This window comes from Polypterus senegalus, chromosome 9 (genome assembly GCF_016835505.1).
Source record: "Polypterus senegalus isolate Bchr_013 chromosome 9, ASM1683550v1, whole genome shotgun sequence".
Classification (NCBI taxonomy): Eukaryota; Metazoa; Chordata; class Cladistia; order Polypteriformes; family Polypteridae; genus Polypterus; species Polypterus senegalus.
Genome location: NC_053162.1, coordinates 37103792 through 37131434, shown reverse-complemented (window position 1 = coordinate 37131434; position 27643 = coordinate 37103792).

Here is a 27643-nt window from a genome sequence, read left to right as displayed (position 1 = left end):
CACTTTACTGCAGAAGCTGTTTGACCGGCATGAGAATAAAAGCAAAGTGAAAAGGTTTTAGAACTGGTCTACCTTCTATTGTAATGGGAAATATTCAATCGCTGTCAAAAAAGATGGATGAACTGCTTATGGCGAACCATGGAGCATACAAGTACTGTGGTATTTTGTGCTTTACAGAGAGCTATCTTAAACTTGATATACCTGTCATTGTTTTAGTGCAGGACAGAATTCTTCTTATTCAAGCAGACAGAGGCCCAATACAGACATGACTGGTCATCTATGCCCAGGGTCGCCAATTCCCAGGCCTGGAGGACCACGGTGGCTGCAGGTTTTCATTCTGACCCTTTTCTTAATGAGTGACTCGTTTTTGCTGCTAATTAACTTCTTTTGAACTCATTGTAATTGATTTGCTCCTGAAGACTCAGACCCCTTCATTGTTTCTTTTTCCTTAATTAGCAGCCAAAAAATATTAATAAAATGAGCCAAAACAACTGGTGTCCATTGTACAATAACTGAAAATAAAGAAAGGTGAAGGTCTTAGGAATGTTGGTCTGCACAGGTCCCCAAAACATTTTAACTGAGCTCTTACAGAAAATCAACAATTTCAGAAATGTCTGCTAATGCACCACGAGAGCAGCAACAAGCCTTGGCATTAAAGAATGTGTTTAATTAACAACAAGACTTGGCGCCTAATTAAGCAACTGTTTGGAGTGAAATTGGTATGAGATTGAGGCCCTGACATAGTTGGTCTTTTGTTGGCTCCCTCACTTCACATTTCATTTCTGTTTGGGTACCATTTAAGGAAAGAAATTAAGCAATTCAGAGGAACAATGAAGATATCTTAAAAAAGCAATTAAATTTAAGTGAATTCACAAAAAGTTAATTCGCAGCACAAACAGGGCACTCATTAAAAAAAGGGTTAGAATGAAAACCTGCAGCCACGGTGGTGCTCCAGGACCTGAGTTGGCAACCCCGATCTATGTGAATGAGGAATGGTGTAAAAGGGAGCAGATTAAAGTTAAAAGTACAGTTTGTGACTGAAATTCCTGCTGTCAGAATTTGTCTGTTATTTTGCCCACGGAGATAAATTACATCATCTTTAGTAATATTTATATTCCTCCCTCTGCAATTGGGGACCTAGCAATGAAATTGATTAATTCTGTGACCAACACTTTGATGATGACTCACTCTGATCCTGCAATTATAGTATGTGGTAACTTTAATTATGTGACTTTGGAAGGAGCTATGACAAAGTTCTACCAGGAGCACTTGATGGAATGATTTAGTGTGTTTAGAGCTCTTGGAATGAAACTGTTTTTGAACTGCGAGATCCCTACAGGAAAGGCTCTGAAGCATTGACTAAATGGAAGAAGTTCAAATAGACTGTGAGCATGGTTGAGGCAGCGTGTGCTTGTTGCTGTATACAGATATTTCTCCCCACTCTTGACACAATCTGCCATAAAGCTTTCCAATCAGCTGCTGTAAAGATGTGATCCCACACTCAGATACAGTGAGTTAAAATACTCCAAGTGGTGAACAGAGAGTAACAACGCTAAAGCAGCTATGGTATTTGGAATAGTTTGACCATTCCATGCACCATTATGGTTACAGGTTGATTACAATCAGATGCCTTAAACTTAAAAACGATAAGCGGTTAATTTCAGTGTATTTGGTAAAGATGCACCAGGGATGTGAATCTAAAAAAAATTAAGGGGAGCCACCCAAGAACAGTAGCACTTCTTTGACACTTGGTGACACCAGTTTACAAAACCAATTTGAAAACTTGTGAAATGGTTTGATTTGGTGTGAGAATTTTGTGGCTTTACACCAAGTTTAGTTTTTATACATCATGATGTGAGTGTGGAAACGGGAGTAGGCAACATTTTTGTGTCTTTTTCATCCATCCAGCCATCCATCTTCTTAATCTGCTTACAAGGCATAAACCCTAGATGATACTGAGTAAACTTTGAAGCAGCAATGCTAACCAATGTGCTATGTCCCAGCCATCACATAATATCATTAAAAACAGTCAGTCAGTCAGTCATTTTCCAACCCGCTATATCCTAATACAGGGTCATGAAGGCCTGCTGGAGCCAATCCCAGCCAACACAGGGGCACAAGGCAGGAAACAAACCCCAGGCAGGGTGCCAACCCACCACAGTCATTAAAAACAATTCTGCAATATGTCTTTCAAAGCATGGAAGGCCATGCACCTTCAGTTCAAAGCAACAGGGGTTAGTGCATTTACCCTTCCAGATCCAGCATCCTAGATGTGACTCCTGTATGTAGTCATTAGCTGTGTTAACTTTGTACATTTTCCAAGTGTGTGGCTTTACCTGCAGGTAAGAGGACTTTTCCTCCACTTCCCTTCCAAGTGATGTATTGGTTAGGTTGACTGTCAATTTCAAATTGGCCAAGTGGATATGTGAATGAGCTGGCCTTGCAATGGCCTGCCACCCTTGTTCACATCAGATTCCCACATTGTATCCATTGTTATTATGTTAGGCTCTGGTCTACATGACCCTGAATTGGATTAAGCAGCTTTGAGAATTTTATGTTACTTTAATATTGAATGAGCAGTCAGGTGCTGCAGTGGCTGACACTGCCTCTTCACAGTTCCAGTCACTGCCTGGCTTGGAGTTTGCATGTTCTCCCTGTGTCTGAGCAGACATTTCTCCAGGTACCGTGAGTTTTAATCTCAATGATATTTGCAATAGGTTTATTGGTGACTCTATACACAGTAGTGTGTATGAGAGTGCCTTGTAATGGACTGGATAAGCTCTGGCTCACTGCAACTAAACTGGATTAAGCAGGTTCAGTAACAGAAAGGCAGATTTTGTTACTTAACCTCTTTTTTTTACTTTGAGGACCCTCTTTATAGCACTTTATGGGGAATCAAGTGCTGTCGTACAAGCTGTCTGCAGCTTCATCTCCACAAATCTGTCATCCTGTAGAGTCGCAACCTTCTAAAGCTCAGCTAATATTAAGCATGTTGTACAACCAGGAAAATCTGTTTCCAGTTGTTGTTGAGCATGGTTTTGCTTGAATGAATGGCAAGCCTTATGTTTAGCTCCCACAGCATGTCCAAATCCATGTTTGTGAACAAGAGGGAATCTTAGTTTGGTTTATATTTATAACCGCATGGCCATTTACTGCTGCTGCTGTATCAACTCAGATAATTACCACTGTGTCTTCAGCCTGAACAGACCAGACATTTGTCTGATCCACATGGACTTGGGCCAAATTGGCTCTCCGAGCACTTGCTGAAATTAGATTGGCCTATTCAGCTTGGCTTTGTTGGCACCCGCTCACGTTAGCTGGGAATTTCTCGACTTCTTTCAGGGGGTTTAAGCTGAAAATCTGGGGTTGGTCTGTGAAGCTGAATACGGTGGTAACCATATTAGTGCGGCACCTCGGTTTCCCTTCGTCTTTGCTTTTGTTTATGAATGTCTGAAGCATGGCTAATCTTGTAATGCATATCTTCATGAAGCAGTTAAAAGCCCAAGGCAGCTGAGTTTTATTTAATGCCAGCCAAATTAAAGCAAAGGTTTGCAGACTGCACGCAGATATGGGGTAAAAGGAAATCCTTCAAAGGAAGAGTGGCAAGAGTAGCAGATATTGAATAAAAGAAGAGGCGGGTGGTATTGGAAGGCACAAACCCAAAGAACAAGTAAACAACATGGAGCTTAAGAGTCTCAGAGGGCCAGCTTACTACTCTGGTGGCTTTTCCTGAGACACACCATCTCTTACCCAATCCTTATGCTTTATCATATGGCTTTTCCTCTCTTCTTCTTTAGTGACAGCCACACACTCAATGTTTTATCAGGGACAATCATTTGTTTTCTGTAGCTACTTGTTCCAATTTAGGGTCACTGGGGGTGGCACTGAAAGCACACTCACTCCTTCATACACACCTTCACTGCACATGTTTAGCCCAGATATAGAGTTGTGAGTATCCATAGTCTATGTCAGTGGTCTCACATACAAGGCAGGAACCGACTCTAGACGGAGCAACAGTTCATGGAAAAGCACAGTCACTCATTCATAAGGAATCAGAGCCTACTTCACCATAATCAGGTACAAAGCAGGGTGCGGTACCAGTCCATCAAAGGACACATTCAAAATCTTCTTTATTTGTTTAGTCCGTCTGTAGCATTTGTGTGAGACCAGAGCCAGTCTCAGCAGTATGAGGTACAAAGCAACAATCAATTTAAAATGGTGTGCTATTTTACCGTACAGGACAATCGCTCCACTTGCTGCACCTGTTTAGTCCACATGAAGGGTCACAAAGAGTCAGGGTCTGTCTCTTCTCTCTCTCTCTCTTTCCCACATATACAGTATATATATATATATATATATATATAAAATGTTATTTTTATATACTGTAAAAATATTTATACAAGTGACCAGTTCCACACTTGACAAAGAAAATGTATTTGTCACTGAGCTTGCCACAACAATCATTATGAAGTGGCATTTTCATTTACACTCCAAACGTGCCATGCCTGCTGGCATTCATAACAAATTACTGTATGTTGCTTCAGGAAGCTAGGAAGGTTCAGAAACCTCTGACTCATAATGCCATGATTGTATTTCACTTCTTTTCCCCCTATTTATTCACTAACATTTCATGTATCTATGTGGCTGTCACATTTAGCTAGAAATTACTTACTAATAATTTAATAATTGTCATCTTTTTGCAACTGGAGAACCAGCATGGTAGATGACTTTCTCAGGTCATACAGCGAGGCAGTTGGCTGCGTTGGGCCGAACCTCTCATCTTGTTGTTTATCATCCACTTCTTTAGACTTTAAATCCCCTTATTATACACAGGATCAGGAAATCAAGAGCACACAGGTAGCTGTGTAATGGCAGCATGGCAGGAGACTGGGCCTGTCACTGTCAGTGTGGAGTTTGCGTGTTCTGTGTCTCCACTGGTTTTTCTTCAGGTACTCTGGTTTTCTCCTCATTTTCTAGGTGTTACATTACCTAATTTGACTTGCTGTGACTGAGTTTGTGCTTCTACATAAGTGTACCCTGTGATGGACTAAAGTGTTGGTTCCTGCCTTGCACCGAGGGATGCTGGGACAGGCCCCAAGCCCTGTGACTCTGCATTACAGAAAGCAATTTAATGGAACAAGTCAATACGTTTTGATCTGTTAAATTGTGTGTCACATTTTAGAAGCACATTCTGCTAGACAGTCTTTAAAATTTAAAAAATATGAAATCCTTTTCCAAATTTTCTCTAGGAACCCAAGATGCATGTCTGTAATAATAAAAATTAGTTTGCAGATTTACATTATGTAAAGCAACTCATGCAGCACTTGCAAGGATTAGTTCTTTAAAGGGAAAATGAGAGAACCCTAAAATTAAGACATTATTAAAGGCAATAGGGAAGATGTCTGACTTGGAAGCTGAAAAGTTGCTTGAGGCTTCTACTTTCACCGAGCTGTCAGTATCTGGGTAAATAACACAACACAAGTGATTTGATGGGAATAAAAAAGGCCCCTTGGTCTGTGTAATAAACATGTCTAAGTGTCACTACAGATTACTGAAACATTCCCGATATTGTAGTCAGATTTCTTCTTGCCCATCCCATCTGCGTGCAGCATTGTAAGATTTCTGCAGAAAAAAAATTGTACTGTGGGAGCTCAGCTAGGCCTAATGTGACAAAATGTGAAAAATGGACGGAGGCTGTTTTGCTTGTTATAATACAGTTTATTTTTGTATAGCCCAAAATCACACAGGAAGTGCCGCAATGGGCTTTAACAGGCCCTGCCTTTTGACAGCCCCCTAGCCTTGACTCTCTGAGAAGACAAAGAAAAACTCCCAATAAAAACCTTGTAGGGAAAAATGGAAGAAACCTTGGGAAAGGCAGTTCAAAGAGAGACCCCTTTCCAGGTAGGTTGGGCGTGCAGTGGGTGTCAAAAGTAGGGGGTCAATACAATACAATACACAGAACAGAACAATTCCTTAATACAGCATAATAATAAAAATTTTAGAAGTACGGTTTAACAGTAGATGATATGACATAATTAGGATCTTGATATTTTTAGAGTCCTGGAGACCTCATCCATCTAGCTGCCTCCCCATTTGGCCATGCCACGGCTAAAACGTTCCTCCGATGAAAGGACTCCTCTTTCCCATGATTCCTGTGATCCTCCATCAGGGATGACTTTACCATAGGCAGGCAAACAACTTGGCAGGTGGGCCGTGGCACCAATTGCCACATTTGGGTACCGAGAAAAGAGACAGAATAGGTGAGGGTTAGTATTCAAATATAATTATCATGTTACTTATGTTATAGTGCTAATGACTAACAACAGAGATGCAGTCTGTACAGTTAATCAGCAGCTCTAGTCAGGATATGCTAAACTAAAGTAGTGAGTCTTCAGCCGGGATTTAAAGGCTGAGACCGAGGGGGCAACTCTTATGGAAGCAGGAAGATCATTCCACAATTTAGGGGCCCTGTAACTAAAAGCTCGACCTCCCACTGTTATTTTATTAATCCTTGGAATCCTAAGCAGACAGGCATCTTGAGATCTTAATGTGCGCTCAGGTTTGTAAGTCATGATAAGTTCAGACAAGTAAGCCGGACCTTGGCCATTTAATGCTTTATATGTTAAAAGGAGGATTTTGAAATCTGCCCTAAACTTAACCGGGAGCCAGTGTAAAGATTTAAGAACTGGAGTTATGTGTTCATATTTTCTTGTTCTTGTAATAAGTCTTGCAGCCGCATTTTGGATTAACTGGAGGCTGTATAGAGAACAGTTTGAACAGCCAGTGAACACCGCATTGCAGTAGTCAATCCTACTAGAGATAAATGCATGAATTAATTTCTCACAATCCTGTTTATTTAGAAAGCGCCTTAATTTCCTAACATTTTTAAGATGTTCTTGCAGTGTAAAGTGTGCCTTTGAATCCTTGTCCTTGTTCAAGAAAAAACTGACATATCTATACTAATAAAAGGCAAAGCCCTCACTCACTCACTCACTCACTGATTCACTCACTCACTCACTCACTCACTCACTGACTCATCACTAATTCTCCAACTTCCCGTGTAGGTAGAAGGCTGAAATTTGGCAGGCTCATTCCTTACAGCTTACTTACAAAAGTTGGACAGGTTTCATTTCGAAATTCTACGCCTAATGGTCATAACTGGAAGGTATTTTTCTCCATTAACTGTAATGGAGTTGAGCTGGAAGGGCGGAGTTTCGTGTGACATCATCACGCCTCCCACGTAATCACGTGACCTGACTGTCAACACAGTGCGTAGAAAACCAGGAAGACCTGCAAAAAGCACTTAAGAAAACATGCATTATATAATTGAGAACGCAGCGAAAAACAATAAGAAGCGAGCGAGTGACATATACTACCATATTCATGAGTGTTGCTGCCTCGGAAAGAAAGCAAGGTGTAAACCTAAACTTTAAATTAAGTTCATAGACAGGCTGCCGCTGGCGTTTCACATGCCCACAGGTAATGCGGGATACAAGTTTAATGAGAGGACATAGGATATAAACGAGAGTTTTGATCACTTTATAACTAAGTTAAAATTGTAGGTGAAGGGGTGTGCTTATGCAAATTCGAGAGACTGTGTTTGTGGGGGATTGACAGTTAAAGGCGGGTGGGGGAGTCACGTCATCATCTCCCCTCCCATTCATCTAATTTCGGTCTGAGCTGAGCTCCGCGGCTAACGCCGTCTTCCGAAGCAACTTGGTCAGACTACCACCAAATACTCACAGAAAAATCCACAAGTTAATACACACGCTGTCTCTATAGAGTTTCTCCACACTGAATCCTCCAGACACTACTTACAAAAGGTCACATTGACAATCGTGTTACGTTATTTTTAAAATCTTTCCTTTTCTTAGCACAAGCACAGCTGAGAAGCTTCGATGCATGTGCTCCATAACGCGTTAAAAAATAATGCATTTAATCACACTTTGCATTACAAGCAAAGGGAGCTTTGTCAATGCATGATTTCCTGGTACTGTACACCGATTACATTGATCAGCGCATCCCGATTCATTTTACCCTCGCACCACCTTAGTTTGAGAAGAAGTCTGAAAAAATATGAGGTTAACACAGAAAAACATCACCAATTCAAGCTTTATGAATAATCGATTAAGCCATCAATAATTGTTTTGGTAAAGCCATCCTCCTTCCATTTTATAATTTTTCCGCCAATAGCCATGATTAAATGAGCGGTAAATAAAGTAAGAGCAAAGCGAGGGTGACTTATTTAGGCAGGCATATATATGACAGCAACACTCATGACAATGTCAATCATGTTACGTTATTATTAAAATGTTTCCTTTTCTTTTTCATTACTTCTTTAACACACTACTTCTCCGCTGAGACGCGGGATTTTGCTATATATATAATATATGAATGACCTCCAAAGAGCGCTGAGACTTTTGATATCATGAACGTGTGTACAAAAGGGGTCTCCTGCCCAGCAAAAGTCGAGCAGCCAGCGCGTGCATAGCTGTGCCGGCCTTTGAGGCGCTGACTGCGCTTCTGCCTTAAGTCAAAGTGAGCACTTTTAAATTTTTTCATCCTCCCCCTGCGCTATAGCCCAGACAAGTGCAAACACGGGACCCCTTTTCTACACCACGGCAAAATAATATTAAGGTGATTCACACTTTCTTTTGCACGTATACGATTATGAGGTCCTCACCTCGGATTATGAAAACACGCACACGAGTGGAGGACTGACAGTGCCATCACAGCCGATTAATGGCGGGACGTCTCACCAGTCTACACAAGGCGATCATAACGTCAGCGAACACATCTCTCTATACTATATAAAAGAAAAAGGCAACTTTCCTTTCTTTACACCTTTTTTCCTTTTATCCCAAACCAAAGCCTTTCTCTTAACACTGCAGAGGACACAAAACTAATTTTCTTTAAATGCGGTAAGGCACATTACCACAGGCACAAATTTGAACGTTCACATAGAAAATGTAATTTCTATACCACAGCCGTCGTGTAGCGCCTTTCAAAAGGGATCAGCTACCGAGAGATGATCCATATACATTTTAGCTGCTGTTAGTTACTTACCTGTTGTGTTACACAGTCTTTAAAATGTAGTTTACCTGAAACCACTCCAGTAGTGCTCAATGTACCTGTGCTTCTTAAAACGTTAATGTTTTACTGTTTAGACTATATTTTATTATTTTTCCCTTGCACTCAGTGACCAAAGCTATACACACACATATAGACACATACAAACATACACACAAGTATATGTATGTGTATATATATGTATATGTATATATATATATATATATATATATACACACACACACACCCTATCTACATTATATATATATATATATATATATATATATATATATATATATACATACATACACACACACATACATACATACACACATATATATAATTTGTGTGTGTGTATGTATGTATGTATGTGTATATATGATGTAGATAGGTATGTATATATATATGTGTGTATATGTAGATATGTATATAGCTATGTAGATATGAAGATATGTATGTGTATATATATGTATGTATGTGTGTGTGTGTGTGTGTTTGTGTGTGTGTGTGTATATATATATGACAGCAGCAATCCAAGCTGTGAGAAAACACTAAAAAGGAGGCATGTCAGACGTTGTGGTACATTTTCTGATGCAGCTATACGAAAAAAACTTTGTGACGCTGCCGCCAAATACACAAAACAATTACTTTGACAATCATGTTACATTATTTTTAAAATGTTTCCTTTTCTTTTCATAACTTCTTTAACACATGACATCGCAGTAAGCTGGTATTTTGCTATATATATATATATATCACAGCGACACTCATAACAGTGACAAAACAATTACATTGACAATCATGTTACGTTATTTTCAAAATGTTTCCTTTTCTTTCTCTTTCCTTCTTTAACACACTACTTCTCCGCTACCAAGCGGGTATATATATATATATATATATATATATATATATATATATATAGATAGATAGATAAGACAGATAGATAGAGATATATATATATAGATAGATATGAAAACAACATATATATATATATATATATAGATAGATAGATAGATATGAGAACAACATATATATATATATATATATAGATAGATAGATAGATAGATATGAGACCAACACTCATATCAATGACAAAACAATTACATTAACAATCAAGTTACGTTGTTTTTCAAATTTTTCCTTTTCTTTTAGTACCTTCTTTAACACACTACTTCTCCGCTGCGAAGCGCGGGTATTCTGCTAGTTTTAATTATAATTGCAAGTAGGGATAAGGTCATGTTGGAAGTGAAAAGAAGAATATTCTATTATTATTTAAAGGAATACTCCACCCAAAATGTTCATTTGTGCATCTTTTACTTCACCCCGTGTTTTTGTTGTGTGTTGTCAGGTATCCAGTCCTATACTCATACATATTTTTGGTAGCATATTACAGTATTATTAAATAAACCATCTCTGTAAAACACTTCACTATGAAAGGGAGGTGCACTCAAAAATAATTGGGCTTTGAACTGAAGATATGTCTCGCCCTTATTCATTGGCTAACAGTCTGGCTTATTCATTGGCTAATTGGCATTACTTCTGGTTTATAAAACCTTAAACCTTCAGGTCATGCGACACAAGTAATCTGAAGAGTAATTTGTGACATGGATATTTTGGTATTGTTTACTGTAGTTCAAATTGGGTCCCCCATTCAAGTTCATTGTTCTTCTTCCTAGATGGAATTTGGCAGATTAAAGTAAAGAATGGAAAGAATGGAGTAATAAATTCAAAATCAGGAGGCAGAATATTCAGAAACAACAAAACTAAAACATCAGAAAAGCTTCCAAAAGTCTCTCTCTGACAATGTTTTAATTTACTCCTGAGCACAGTGAAAGGACATTTAATGCATGTAAAATACAAAAGAACTGGTAGATTAAAATACACAAGTAAAAAAGCCAATTTGTGAGACAAAAATCAATGTAAAAAAATACGCTGCTAAAGGTAAGAACCAGAAGGACAATCAGAGGTAAATTCAGCAAAACATTTAATAAGAGTTTTGAATCCACAGTTCAGCTGTGTCTAGATCTGGGACAGGAGGGGTACCAGGTTATCTGTTTCTGTTTCCCAAGTTAAGGGGTGAGAGATGCGGAGGCAATGATGACCTTGGGGCCCTCAGGGTTTTTCAGGAGCTACTATAAAAATACAAATTTCCACATGGGGAAAAATATCTATCTATCTATCAAAATGAATGTAATATTTTACAAAACTTATTAACAATGAAGGCATAAAAAATAAACAGATACCAAATCGCAACACCTTGTTTTATATTCAGAATCTGTTATGTCTCAGCCAGGGTTGCTGCAATGGCTCAAGTTTATTCTTGTTTGTTTAAACCTTTTAGTTGTTTAATAAATATAATTTTTGTGTATTGTGTTATGTATTCTGTTTTTTTTGTTCTGTGTTTAACATATCTGATGTTATGTTGTTTATTGATTACTTTTCAATTTTCTCTTATTTTAAGTTTATTTGCCTTGTCTCCTGTATGTTGAGCCAAAGGAGGTGAGGCCACCTGATTATGCTGCTGAGTACTTCTCCCAGCTGGTTTTTAAGGAAAAGGTCCAGTTACATTGAAGCTTCAGCATTGCTTTCATGTTATGATTTCTGTTTACTTTAAATCATTTACTGCCCTCCGTGAAGTCTATTAATTAAATATCCTATTTCAATATAGGTTTTGGGGGTTTAGATCAATTTTGGCAACAATATATTGATTAGATTTTATTAGCTATAAATTATTTATTTTTATTTTTTTTAATTGCATTATCTTGGTTTATTGGGCATCATCATTTTGAGCATTAAATGTTATACAATGTTGCCATGCAACAACAATCAGAAGTGCACGGTGCTGACATCATTAGCACAACGGGATAAAAGGTAAGAACCGTACACTTCCTGCTCATACGAGTTTGTGGATAAACCTAAAGAGACCATTGTGTGTTATTGTTCATTATGAGTGCTTGTCTGGCATTGACTTTGATTTTTGGTGCAGTGTTTAGGATTGCTGAAAGAGAGGACAGATTCTTGGCAAGAAACTTTTGGCTTGTATTTGTGACATATCTTCTCCCAGTCATCTTCATTATTCTGAAAGTTTGGCCCTTTCAATCAGATAAAAGTCTTGTTTTTGGATTTTTGTTTTGTGATTTTCTTAGTTTATTTGGATTTCCTGGTTTTTCACCTGTTCATTAAGTTAAGATATTGTTTTTGGTTTTATCCTTTTTTATATAATAAATATAATTTGTATCTAATAAATAGTTGGCGACTTTAATTTTCATATAGATAATCAGTGTGATCTAAAAGTAAAAGAATTTATGAACCTCCTGGATTCTTTTGATTTGAGACAACTCATAAATCAGCCTACACATAAAGCAGGTCATACGTTAGACTTAGTGATTACTAAAGGACTGAAAGTTGATATAAAACAGATCATTGATATTGGTCTATCAGACCATTTTCTTCTACTTTTAATATAGAAATAATGATAAAAAACACTCATGAGAAGCATATTGTTAAAAAACGCTTCTTTGATTCGGCAGCAGCTTTAAAACTTACAAACATTTTAAGCAATCAGTCCGTTTATAGTGCCAGCTATAATAGCGAGGACAATGTAAATAGTAAGGTGGAAAGATTTAATTCTAAAGTGAGAGCTGCTGTTGACATAGTTGCACCTGAAAAGACAGTGAAAAAATCTTCTAGCATTGGTATACCATGGAAGACCCAAAGAGTGTCTGATTTAAAGAGAACATGCCGTAGAGCTGAGCGTCAATGGAGGAAGACTAAACTTACTATCCACCACGAAATATTAAAAGTCAAAATAACAGAATACAATAACACTGTCCGTCTTGAGAGACGCTGCTATTTCTCCAAGATTATAAATAACAATGCTAGTAATCCCAGAGTCTTATTTTCTACAATTGATCGCCTACTAAACCCAGGTAGCTCAAAGGAATGCCTCCTAAGTGCTTCCAGTGAAACCTGTGAGGCTGTCGCTGTATTTTCAATCAAAAAATGAATGATATTAGAAATAACATAGTATATCTCCCCAACACTAAGGATCCCCATAAACCCCAGCATCCTGTTATAAACAAATTAAACTCTTTCACTAGGATAGATTTACCTGATTTACAAAAATAATCTCTCAATTAAAACCCTCCACCTGCGTCCTTGACCCGATACCAACAAGGTTTTTCAAAGAAGTATCAGGCGTGCTAATTGATAATGTTCTGACATAGTAAATTGTCACTAGATACTGGGGTCTTCCCAGACTGTCTTAAGACTGCTGTAGTTAAACCCCTACTTAAGAAACATAATCTCGACCCTTAGCTCTTGAAAATTTTAGACCCATCTCTAACCTGCCTTTCTTAAGTAAAGTTCTGGAGAAGGCAGTCATTATGCAGTTAAATGACCACCTAAATAAACATGCTATTCTTGATAAATTTCAGTCGGGTTTTAGAACAAATCACAGCACAGAAACTGCACTCGTTAAAGTAGTAAATGACTTGCGGGTAAATGCAGACAGAGGCCATTTATCTGTTCTCATCCTCTTAGATCTGAGTGCTGCATTTGACACCATTGATCACAACATTCTTAGAAATCGCCTTAGTCAATGGGTGGGCCTCTCTGGCAGTGTCTTAAATTGGTTTGAATCCTACCTGACAGGGAGAAAATATTTTGTTAGTTGTGGGAATTACAACTCGAAGACACATGATATCAATATGGTGTTCCACAAGGCTCTATCCTGGGTCGCTGTTATTCTCAATCTACATGCTTCCGTTAGGTCAGATTATCTCAGGGCACAACGTGAGCTACCACAGCTATGCTGATGACACACAGCTGTACTTATCAATAGCACCTGATGACCCTGATTCTATTGATTCACTAACAGAATGTCTGACTAGTATCTCAGAATGGATGAATAGTAATTTTCTCAAGTTAAATAAAGAGAAAACTGAAATTTTAGTGATCAGCAATAATGGATACAATGAGGCTATTAGAAATAAACTGGATACATTAGGATTAAAAGTCAAGACGGAGGTAAAAAGCTTAGGGGTGATTGTTGACTGTAATCTGAATTTTAAATCACATATTAATCAGATCATTAGGACAGCATTTTTCACTTAAGAAACATAAGTAAAGTTAGACCTCTTATATCACTGAAAGATGCTGAGAAATTAGTTCACGCGTTTGTTTTCAGTCGACTAGATTACTGTAATGCACTCCTCTCTGGACTACCCAAAAAAGATATAAATCGTTTGCAACTAGTGCAGAATGCAGCTGCTAGAATCCTAACTAGGAAAAGAAAATCAGAACACATCACACCAGTCTTAGCGTCACTACACTGGTTACCTGTGTCATTCAGAATTGACTTTAAAATTCTGCTTATGGTTTATAAAGCCTTAAATAATCTCGCCCCATCTTATATATCGGAATGTCTGACACCTTATATTCCAAATCGTAACCTCAGATCCTCAAATGAGTGTCTCCTTAGAATTCCAAGAACAAAACTTAAAAGAAGTGGTGAGGCGGCCTTCTGCTGTTATGCACCTAAAATCTGGAATAGCCTGCCAATAGGAATTCGCCAGGCTGATACAGTAGAGCACTTTAAAACACTGCTGAAAACACATTACTTTAACATGGCCTTTTTATAACTTCATTTTAATCTTAATTTAACTTAATCCTGATACTCTGTATGTTCAATTCATCATAATAACTATTCATGGTGGCTCTAAAATCGGTACTGACCCCTACTCTCTTTCTGTTTCTTTTTCCGTTTCTTTGTGGTGGTGGCCTGCCACCTCCACCTACTCAAAGCTTCATGATGCTCCAACAATGATGGATGGATTAAAAGGAAGAAGTCTACGTGACCATCATCATCAAGCCCTTCCGTGAGAACCCTAAATCCAAAGAGGACTGTTTCATTTATGTTAGGTAGAATGCCCAGAGGGGACTGGGCGGTCTCATGGTCTGGAATCCCTACAGATTTTATTTTTTCTCCAGCCGTCTGGAGTTTTTGTTTTTCTGTCCCCTGGCCATTGAACCTTACTCTTATTCGATGTTAATGTTGATTTATTTTGTTTTATAATTGTGTCTTTCATTTTTCTATTCTTTAATATGTAAAGCACTTTGAGCTACTGTTTGTATGAAAATGTGCTATATAAATAAGTGTTGTTGTTGTTGTTGTTGTTATCTTTGTCATTTTTTAAATTGTTCAATAAATATTTTAATATTCAAGGAACTTTGTTTAGTTCTTTTTTTATGGTTTTCCTCCCTCCTTGTTGATTATTTTGGTACTTTATTACCTTACCCCGATTTTGGGCCTATGAAGGCAGGACATCTGATATTTGAGTTTGGGGCTAGACTGCCTGGGATATTGGCAGTCAAGGGGGTCAAAATCTGTAATAAGGGTGGGTCCGTTTTTTTGGTTGTTGTTTTGAGGTCTGCTCCATTTTTTGTGCTTTGTTGTGGCAGTAATTCACAACACAATCTTAGATAGTTAACTTCTGTACAACACCAATTAAAATTACCTCACATAGATAATCTCACAATGGGTGACTTGTGGTAACCTTCTCGTAGTGACCGGCTGTCATGTCATAGCAACAGCAGCACAAAAAGCAACAACCATTCCAAAGCTAAATGTTATCACAACAAAAGCTAAATGAGTTAAATAACAACAACCAAATAAGGTATGTATTTGTGGTGTTACAGCCAGGGTTTATTCCCTAGTTTGTGTTTTTTTTTTCCTTTTTATTATTGTTTTAGTAATATTGTTCATGTTTTTATGTATTTTCTGTTTTTATTGTTATGTGTGTTTTTGCTTAGTATTTATAAATTACAGAATGTATTCGAGTATTTACATTTACATTTCCCTGTATTTTGTGAGTGAAGCCCAAAGAGGCGGGGCCACCCTGATGTAAGTGTTGCTGGGACCACCTTTGCTTTTATAGGAGGGATGTTCAAAAAGTTTCATATTAAGAATTTCAAAAACAAGTTACATTACTTTTTGACAACTTCCTTTGCGATGCAATTTTCCCAGCATTATACCAATTTTTTAAAGCCCAATTACTATTCCTCCTGCTTTCACCGTTTCCTATGAAAGTGTGGAAACTTTTTGAACGTTCCTCATATTTTCTTAAGACGGAGGATCTCAACAGTGATTCTTTAATGTTTGTACATCAATGTTTTGTGCATTAAGAGAATTGTTTTTGTGGTTTTGGATTCTTGTGTTTGTCTTTAATTTATTTTTCATGTTTTTGACTCATTTGTTCTGAGTTACCTTTGTAGACAAATCCTTTTTCCTTTTTTCGCATTTGTTTATTCTATTTATAAAAGAACAAAAAAATTAATTTACTTTTTTTATGTTGTATTGTGGAATGTATCTAATTAATCCAGATTATTTAGGGTTCCTCTCCCTTAAACAGCATTTTGTGCATTTTTGGAACATCTAAGATATATTTTAAAAGTTAAAAGTCAGGGCCTCAGTTTAGGCCAATGCAGGGTGAAGTCTGCCTGTGGTAGCCTGGGAATGGCTGTCTAGAGTGAGACCATATCTCGGCAGGCTGGTGAAGGTCCAGGCCTGGTTTGTGGGACCTTTTGGAAGCCTTACCACCTTTTGTATTGTTTGTTTTGACCATTTATTATAGTATTAAATACACAATTATCTCAAAACAGAACAGAAACTAATAACTTCGTTACTCAAACAATACAGAAAAATGATAATAATGATATTAAACAAAAGGAAAATTAATCATAATCAAATCCCAAATTCAGGCGTTCATTAAAATTGTATAACAAATTTTATTAACTCTATTCTCCATGAAAGCATGAGATTAAAAATTTTCTCAGTCATTGTTATGTATTAACATATCTCACTGACCTTTGGTGGTACATTGCAGCTTATTAGTTTGACAATGTAGTTGTCGTATGATAAACGCAGTCTGCTTCTGCTTCTATCTCTGTAGTTCTCATAGAAAACAGTTAATAAGCTCGGTTGTTGGTTTCTTAAGGCAGTGTCTAACGATCTAAGTTGCCTTTGTTGTATGATTTGAACCATTTGTTTGGCTTGCATTATTACTCTATCCAAGCTTATGATGTTTACTATAATTTTGTATTTGTTTGTGGTGAAACTGTTCAGGAATTTTGCAAGCCTTTTGGATATGATTCAACTCTCGCTTCCATAAACAAGTATTGATAGCCATACTGTTTGGAATTTGCACTACTTGATGTTGATTGAGATGATTTGAGAGCAGATTACATTTTTCATTGACAAAAGGCAGTCCAGGTGGGCCCTTTTTATATTCTGATGTCTGATCCAGTGATGTTTTATTTCTTATTTAGACATCAGAACAAGAAAGATCACTTGGGTTTATGGTGTCTATATGGGGTAGAGACAACAGCAGCAGTACTTAGAACCAATAATTTCCTAATGAATTGCTCTCTTTGATTTTATATGTGACTTGATAGATAGAAACATAGATAGATTATACTTTATGTCAGTATATTAATTAATTTTAAATTGCATATTCATCAGACCACTAGGACAGCATTTTTTCACTTAAGAAACATAGCTAAAGTTAGACCTCTTATATCATTGAAAGATGCGGAGAAATTAATTCACGCTTTTGTTTTCAGTAGACTAGATTACTGTAACACACTCCTCTCAGGACTACCCAAAAAAAGACATCAATCATTTGCAACGAGTGCAGAATGCAGCTGCTAGAATCCTAACTGGGAAATGAAAATCCGAACACATTTCTCCAGTTTTGATGTCACTACACTGGTTGCCTGTGTCTTTCAGGATTGACTTTAAAATACTGCTTATGGTTTATAAAGCCTTAAATAATCTCGCTCCATCTTATATATCGGAATGCCTGACACCTTATATTCCAAATCGTAACCTTAGATCCTCAAATGAGTGTCTCCTTATAATTCCAAAAGCTAAACTTAAAAGAAGTGGTGAGGCGGCCTTCTGCTGTTATGCACCTAAAATCTGGAATAGCCTGCCAATAGGAATTCGCAAGGCAAATACAGTAGAGCACTTTAAAACACTGCTGAAAACACATTACTTTAACATGGCCTTTTTATAACTTCATTTTAACTTAATACTGATACTCTGTATGTTCAATTCTTCATAATAACTATTCACAGTGGCTCCAAAATCCATACTGACCCCTACTCTCTCTGCTGTTTCTTTTTCCGGTTTCTTTATGGTGGCGGCCTGCGCCACCACCACCTACTCAAAGCATCATGATGCACCAACATTGATGGACTGAAAGCCAGAAGTCTACATGACCATCATCATCAGGTCCTTCCATGAAAACCCTAAATACAAAGAGGACTGTTTGACTTATGTTAGGTAGATTGCCCAGAGGGGACTGGGCGGTCTCTTGGTCTGGAACCCCTACAGATTTTATTTTTTTCTCCAGCCTTTGGAGTTTTTTGTTTTTCTGTCCACCCTGGCCATCGGACCTTACTCTTATTCTATGTTAATTAATGTTGACTTATGTTTATCTTTTATTGTGTCTTCTATTTTTCTATTCATTTTGTAAAGCACTTTGAGCTACATTTTTTTTGTATGAATATGTGCTATATAAATAAATGTTGATTGATTGATTGATTGAGTAAAGGATTCAGTGGTATATCGGCAGTACCATGCAATATACTAATTTCCCCCTCAAACAAAATACTGTTATCCAAAATAGGCCTACTTGCATGGTTCAACCTCTTTAGTGTTCACTAGTGAAAGTTCATTTTGGCAGAGCATAGTTGTTATAAAACCCACATGCTATCTTGGTGGGTACAGGAGGATATTCCCACACGTTTTCCAGTTTTGGCCTGACTTTTCTGTGTCCTTAACAAAGGCGGCCACAACCACAGCCTTCACCAAAGCAACATGTACTTGTTGTTTTACAGCTGGACTCCCAGGCTAAAGTATCAGATTCTTAAACAAAACATTGTTGTAGGCAAGTAACCCTCTGGATTTGAGTCAGGATATCTCATAGTGTGAGAAATTACTCAGTTGAAGCAGCCATGTTCAAGCCAAGCTGCTTTCTCATTTGGGCCAGAAATGACTGTGTTTTTACATCGAGTCTCAAGAAGCACATGAAAGTCCACTGGGCTTGGCTTATAGGATAGAGTTACTCAAAAGCACCATGTGTGGTGGAAACAGCTGTTCGTGCCACTCTAGGGTATTCAATTTGGTTTTGAGAAAATGAGTAAGGAACCTGTTCTGAAACTGGAGAGAGGAAGAGACAAAGTGAGCAACAAGACTCGACTCCACTATGTGAGGCAGTCAAACCTGCAGGGTGTCAGTGCTGACTTTGGGAATGGCGATGGCCCTGGGAGCAGGGAGACTCAGTTAAAAATATCTTTTTCACTGCCCCCCTGACCAGGGAAGCTCAATATCAAGACCCTAAATGAAAGGGCTTCTGAAATTACAGCCTTGTACCAAAGTTAAGCTTTAGATGACAAGGACGCTGTCATCTGGGGAAGACTGGAATGTAAAGCTCTTAATTAGCCTTTTAATTGAGATTCACAGGATCAGTTAGTCAAGTTTCTTAACAGAAAAATGACCTCTGGATCAATGCTGTGAGCTCATGGTGGACCTTGTCAGAATTGCTGTGCTCTCCATCTATGCTCAGATGTCTAATTTTGTTGTGTATCCATCCATCTTCCTAACTTACTTATCCAGGGGAGGGGCGTCAGGAAGCTGGAACCTACCCCAGCAGTCATTTTCTTATGTGCTGTTAGGACAGTTTGTAGCATTGCAGCTTCACCATACTAGACCCCAGTTCAACTCTGAGAGCGCCCTTCTGTGTGGGAATTTATGTTCTCCTCGTGTTCATGTGGATTGGCCAAAATGTAAGCCAAAGATCGGGGTGAAAAAGACAGCAAAATGTTTCAACCCAGAATTTAAACTAAGAATGAAAGAAAATAACTGTAGACTTAAGGTTGTATCCACAAACTTGGATAAGCTAGAAAGTGTCCCATGCTTACATAGTGAAAGCATTAAGTGAAATGAAATTATTCCTTGACCTCTAAAACACTCGAAAAGATATCTTAAATATTATTGAGGCCAAGGAATGACTATGAAAATAAAAAAAAAAAATCAAATGCTAGATCTTGACATTAAGTGCAAGCACAGTAGTTGAAAATAAACAAGACCCAAACATGATACTTAACCTCCTTCGTTGATGTTAAAGTTCTTCTTGTTCAGGAATTCATGAGAAAAGCCAGCATGGGCCATCAGCATAAGTTTGGTGTTTTATTACCATTACCCACCCATCCAGGTTCTGAACCCCCTTTCTAGACTGCTGGGTCACTGGATGCTGGTGCCAGAGGTGCAAAGCAGGAATATAGGCTGGCAGTCCATCATATGGCTCTCTCTCTTACACTGGGTGAGTTTACATTGCTCAGAGAAGTGAACATCAGTACAGGGAGAATGGAAAACTCTAAAACAGAGTAATCTTAGCCAGAAAATGAGCCTAATCTAGAAAATATGTGCCAATGAGTGAGCTCAGTTGTCGTGATTAGGATCACTAGACTACCTATGATATTCTCCCCAGTCTCCAAACAAAAATCACATATTACAGCTGCATTAGAGCCTGCAAGGGCTTACTTCATCATCAGATAAGGGCCTGCTTGACCGAGTACTACAAAAAATATCTTTTGCACATCGTAAATGCCAACATTCTTTGGTTAACTATGATTTTTCCCCAATCTTAGAACATGACCAGAATTAATATTAGTAAAAGCGCTGGACTCCTTGTACTTTTGTGCTGATGAAGGTTGGAGACATCACCTTGAAATTCAATAATGTCATGTCTCAGCTTGCACTCAAGTAAAGAAACAAATGATTAACAAACAATTGTAGAATAGACATGCGACTTTGTCATCTCCTTGTTTGAATGGTGAATTCTTAGACTGTATTTATGTGGCAGGCTCCCTAGGCTGGAATAATGAACCTGATTCAAATGCCAGCCGTACCGCCAGTGTTTCATGAACTTGGGGCTTCTCAGCACAAAAGGTCCCCTAAAAACCCCCAAAATGTCCACTAGAAGAGGGAAACTGTCAAACCCTGGCTGTTAAGGAACAGGAAAACACAGTCTTTATAAATAACTAGCAGAATACTCGCGCTTCGCAACGGAGAAGTAGTGTGTGAAAGAAGGTATGATAAAGAAAAGGAAAAATTTTAAAAATAACGTAACATGACTGACATGACTGTTAATGTAATTGTTTTGTCATTGATATGAGTGTTGTTCTCATATCTATATATATATATATATATATATATATATATATATATATATATATATATATATATACATAAATGTGTACATATATACACACACACATATACTATGGGGTGCCAAACAGGCAAATACATTGATTTTGTGAATATATAAAGTCGGCGTCAGAATATATAAAGTCAAAACTTGAATATATAAAGTCAATGTCGGAATATATAAAGTCAAAACTTGAATATATAAAGTCAGCGTCGGTATACATAAAGTCAAAACTTTTTTCTGAATATATAAAGTCAAAACTTGAATATATAAAGTTAGCGCTGGAATATATAAAGTCAAAACTTGAATATATAAAGTCAAAACCTGAGTATATAAAGACGGCGTTGGAAGTTTGACTTTATATATACTGACGCTGACTTTATATATTCAAGTCAAACTTCCAACGCCGTCTTTATATACTCAGGTTTTGACTTTATATATTTGGGAATGACTTTATATATTCAAGTTTTGACTTTATATAGTTAAATTTAGTCATCATTGCATAACTTTCTTTACCATGGAAATTTAAAGACTAAATTCAACTTCCATTCCTAACAAAGATATTTCTGGCGACTAAATATAACCTACTTATATCCAAATTCGAGCTATTGAGCTGTCGCCTGCATGCCTAAATAAGTCACCCTCGCTTCGCTCTTACTTTTTTACCGTTCATTTAATCACGGCTAGTGGCGGAAAAATTATAAAATGGAAGGAGGATTACACTTGTATGTATGGCTTTACCAAAACGATTATTGATGGCGAATCGATTATTCATAAAGCTTCAATTGGTGATCTGTTTTTCTGTGTTAACTTCATATTTTTTCATACTTCTTCTCAAACCAAGGGGGTGCGAGGCTAAAATGAATCGGGAAGAGCTGATCAATATAATCTGTGTACCAGGAAATCATGCATTGACAGAAGTTCCCCTTTGCTTGTAATGCAAAGTGTGATTAAATGCGTGATTTTTTAACGCGTTATGGAGCACATGCATCGAAGCTTCTCAGCTGTGCTTGTGCTAAGAAAAGGAAATATTTTAAAAATAACGTAACACGATTGTCAATGTAACCTTTTGTAAGTAGTGCCTGGAGGATTCAGTGTGGAGAAACTCTAGAGAGAGCGTGTGTATTAACTTGTGGATTTTTCTGTGAGTATTTGGTGGCAGCGTCACAAAGTCGCTTCTGTAACACTTGTGCGTTAGCTGCGGAGCTCAGCTCAGAGCGAAATGATGTGAATGGGAGGGGAGATGACGACGTGACTCCCCCACCCGCCTTAACTGTCAATCCCCCACAAACACAGTCTCTCGGAATTTGCATAAGCACAGCCCTTCACCAGCAATTTTAACTTAGTTACAAAGTGATCAAAACTCTCGTTTATATCCTGCGTCCTCTCATTAAACTTGTATCCCGTATTACCCATGGGCATGAGAAACGCCAGCGGCAGCCTGTCTATGAACTTATTTTAAAATTTAGGTTTACACCGTGCTTTGTTTCTGAAGTAGCCACACTCATGAATATGGCTGTATATGTCACTCGCTCGCTTCTTATTGTTTCGCTGCCTTCTCAATTATATAATGCATGTTTTCTTCAGCACTTTTTGGAGCTCTTCCTGGTTTTCTATGCACTGCGTTGACCTTCAGTTCACGTGATTACGTGGGAGGCGTGATGATGTCACACGAAACTCCGACCTCCCCCAGCTTTCGAGCTCAACTCCTTTACAGTTAATGGAGAAAAATAGCTTCCAGTTATGACCATTACGCGTAGAATTTCGAAATGAAACCTGCCCAACTTTTTTAAGTAAGCTGTAAGGAATGAGCCTGCCAAATTTCAGCCTTCTACCCACACGGGAACTTGGAGAATTAGTGATGAGTCAGTGAGTGAGTCAGTGAGTGAGTCAGTGAGTCAGTGAGGGCTTTGCCTTTTATTAGTATAGATAAAATGTATTGCTCTTCTCGACAAAACTCCAAGGAGTGCAAAAGGCACTGCAGAATCCCAAAGCAAACAGGCACCATAAACACAAATCCAGCAAGAATGGTCAAAAAAACAGAACATTGATCCAGTTAATCACAAAAATGCACAATAAATTTCTATTATTCATTTAAGTGTATTCACTTTACAAGGGACTGCTTATTTTTCCCAGCTTTTATAGAACTAAGGCCAGCCCCTTGATGGCAATAGGCAGGTACCCTCACCTCAAGGGCAACACATTAGAAAATAATAAATTATCAAAATTATTAACATAAACAAAAGAATCAAAATGAACAATAAATATATAAAGAAATTTGAACCTCAGTTTAGGAGAACAATGGCTTAAACATAACACTGTCTTGTGATTATGCTGTTTTAAATTATTTGTTATTTCTTTTTTATTTTGACTTAAAAGTATTTTTTGTCTTATCTGAAAGCTGAACATTTTTTTTTGTGGGTTCCCCATGTTGTGGTGTGGTTGCCGCCACAATTCTAGGATTTGACCGGTGATGCTGAGTGTTCAATGTCACTCTAGCAACAGCTTAAAAGTTTGGTCTTGTGCATTATTACAGAATTATTCAAGATTTGTAAAAATATGATGTTTATTGCAAGTGTGTTGTATTTTGGGTTGTTGGTATTTGAATAATTAGTTTTAAACTTTGACTTAGGGTTTTTGATCTTCCATAAGATACCGTAAGCTACATTAAATTTTGTGTTTCTTATTAATGTTGTGTATTATTTTTTATTTTCTATGTGTCTAGGATGGTTCTGTTATGTTCCTTGTATTTTGTGGGTGGTTCCCCAGGAAGTGGAGCCACCTGACCACCTCTGTCAAGGGACTGCCCTCAACCGTATAAAGGCTAAGGAAAAAAACAGTCCCTTGTGGTTCGTTGAATGTGCTTGGTGGTTTTGATGAGTTCTCTGGTGATTATTACTTTGCTTTTATGAATTTCTTGATTTTGTGATCTTTTTGCTCTTTTTCTGACCATTCCTTTGGATTTTGTATTGGGGCTTGTTTGCCTTGGATTGCATTTGTTGTTTCAGTCAACTGCTTCTTGGCAGTTGTTCCAGAGCATTTTTGGAAGTAAACCTTTTATTTATAAAGATTCTTTGTTTACCCTTTTTTGTTTCAAGCTGAAGGTTGATGGATCTTTCGACTTGTCGGGCTGTTTACTAGTATTTTTGGGACTTTTGTGTTTAGGAACTCTTAGTTACTTAATGATATTCTTCCTGATATGTGTTCAATCCTGACCCATAGTTGTCTAAGTTGGCAGCGCATAAATATCTGCCAAGGGCATTGCAGAATAGTTACTCCTGTAACATACTAATTAACTATTAATATGTGACATTTTTCTGACAACCATTTGACTTTCTGCAGCATTTAGTGCTCATGTGTAATTTTGCCATTGGTTATTTGCAATTCCTCTGAAAAAAAATAGACTTTTTCAAACCTTACATTATTGCCTTCATAGAATGATGTGTTATACTATGATACTTCCAATTTAACCTCTAAAAGAGAGAGTGCATTCCTCTAAATGATGTAGTTAACCCTTTCTACCATGATCTTAGCAAGGGCTTACTGGTGCAGCTGCCAGGGGGCACCAAAATGACTTTTTTTTCGCAGCAAATTCGCATGCTTTGTCTTGTACCTTTTTACTGAATTATTTCCAGAAAATCTGTCATGCAGCTGGCTAAGGCAAACTTTTTTTTCCCAGAACTCCATGATGCTTTGTGAGGCTAGTGTAACATGTGCCACACAATCCTGGGTGGTTTGGGGATAGATCACCATTGCAATGGCTGATGCTATCTCTCCAAAGCAAACAAATATAGTGTGACAGCAAGATGGTAAATATTTTCTACTTTTTCATTTTACCATAAAATAAGAAATTACTGGTATTTTTAGATTCCTTGAAGTTCAAAAAGTTTTTTTTTTTTTAAATCTCAAATTATCAAAGAGTGCTAATTGTAAATTAAATCTGATCCCTTGCTTCTCAGGCTGTTGGTAGTGATATGTGTATAAGAGATACAGAGAGAGAGATAAAGGATTTGAACTATTTCGCTCTGCTGTTCTCTGATATACTGTATATACTAGCTGTGTAAGCTTGTGCGGTTTTGCATTGCTGACATACTCGCCCCCCCTTGTCTATCAGTGGCTACGTGAGTTTCTGTCTCCTTGGAGGTTTTGTTTTGCCGATGTGCTCGCCTTGCTTAAGTATTAGTGTCTAAGAAAGTTTGTCTTTCATCTGTGTTTTCACTTTGGCGACTGAGTCACTTTCTTTCAGCTTCATGCCATAGCCTTGTACTTCTTTCTTCTTTTGACATGTTAACTCGATGCAACCTTGAGCTTCATACTGTGGCCTCGCACTTCCAGGCCGGACAGACGGTCAAACACACTTCCATGCATTGATGCTTATATATATATATATATATATATATATATATATATATATATATATATATATACTAGCAAAATACCCAGGCCAGGCGTAAGTACTGCCTTAAAATTTTTATTAAGAAGAAAATTAAACCTTTTTAAACTGAGGGAAAATATACCAATAATTATTTGTTAAGGATCTCTTTGTATACCACATTGTGAGTTCGGCCCTCCGGTTGTAATATGACCAAGCTGTGCGCTGAGCTTACTCTTAAGCATGCAACGTACAGTTGGCCATGTAAACAGTAATCTTGTTTCAAATCTCACAGCTTGGATTGCTGCTGTCATAATCGGTTTGAGTTTCATGGTTTGTTTCAATTACGACAGTATTTGTAGGACTTGTGTTGAAGTGACATTCGGCATCTGTCAAGCGTTGTAAGTATACAACTGGTTTCATCGATATCTTCACATCCAGCTTTTGAGAGTTTAAACATTCATAACATCAAAGTGTCCACTACTCAAATTGTCACCTGTTAATCTAAGATGTTTAAGAGGCATTGGCGGTTGGCCAAGGGTGTAAAATATTTGGCCATTTCAGTACACTTGAAAGCGACAACCGAACAATTCAGTGGCAGCCATCAACTCACATGCAGATGCATAGGTGAAGGGCTTAAGCATTTCACTCTTCTAGTGCTCGTGTGTAGTATAATTATCTCCTGTACCGTCAGCAGTCCACACCGTGAACCTGTCCCAGTCATTCAATACATAAGACACAATGTTCTTCCAGATATCAAGAGTGAGCCTGATATGGCCGTGCAATATGTAACAAAGAGAATGGAAAAGGCAGGTGCCATCTCTGGGCATGGAAACCACTCAGTAAGTGACAGTTCTTTGATCGATGGTGATCACCTCGATAGACATGTTAATGCGGGTACGGTTGGAATGATAAAGGAAATGGGTACCTGAACAATGTAAAGTAAGTCTAAAATACCTACACAATAACTATAATTGTAATAAATGAACAATAAAACAGCGGAGAAGCCGTGGATTAAATAAAAAGGCTGTAGTTAGCAGCAGGGAGACGTGAATCCCGTGGTGAAGCAAGGAAGGGAATGTAGAGAGCGGAGCGACGGACGGCCTTATATAGGCAGGCAGCCAACAACGTGGGAGGCATTGGGATGGGGGACCCAACGCTGCCTCACACAGTGACCGAGCTGCAGGCTATGGACATATATATGTAAGTAAGTAGGATTCAGTTAGTGTTGGGAACCCGCGTACCAAATTTCTTGAAGATGGGCCCATAAGTAACAAAGACCATTGAAAAGTTCAATATGGCGGCCGACAGTGGCATCATACCACTGAAATAAGTACCAAATTTCAGCCTTCTACCTACACCGGGAAGTTGGAGAATTAGTGACATTTGGAAAGTTCAATATGGCGGCCGACAGTGGCGTAATATCATCGAAAAAAGTACGTACATCGGTTTCGGTGCAGGGAAGCCGCCTACCAAATTTCGTGAAGATGGGGCCATAAATAAGAAAGTTCAACATGGTGGACGTTGTCGACCATTATTGACTGTTATGACCGTTACGTGTAGAATTTCGAAATGAAACCTGCCCAACTTTTGTAAGTAAGCTGTAAGGAATGAGCCTGCCAAATTTCAGCCTTCTACCTACACGGAAAGTTGGAGAATTAGTGATGAGTCAATGAGTCAGTCAGTCAGGGAGGGCTTTGCCTTTTATTAGTATATATATATATATATTGTCACAAAAACGAGACATGGACAGATAAAGAGTTGGGGCAGCCACCCGTATATTGTGGTATCCTGGCTGCAAAAGTCGTTTTCTTTTAAATACAGAGCACTGAAGTGCATACAACCGAGTCCAAAACAAGACTGAGGAAACAAAGGAAAAGGGGCAGGTTTTAAAGGGGAAGACAGGAAGTGAGGTCATATGGATCTG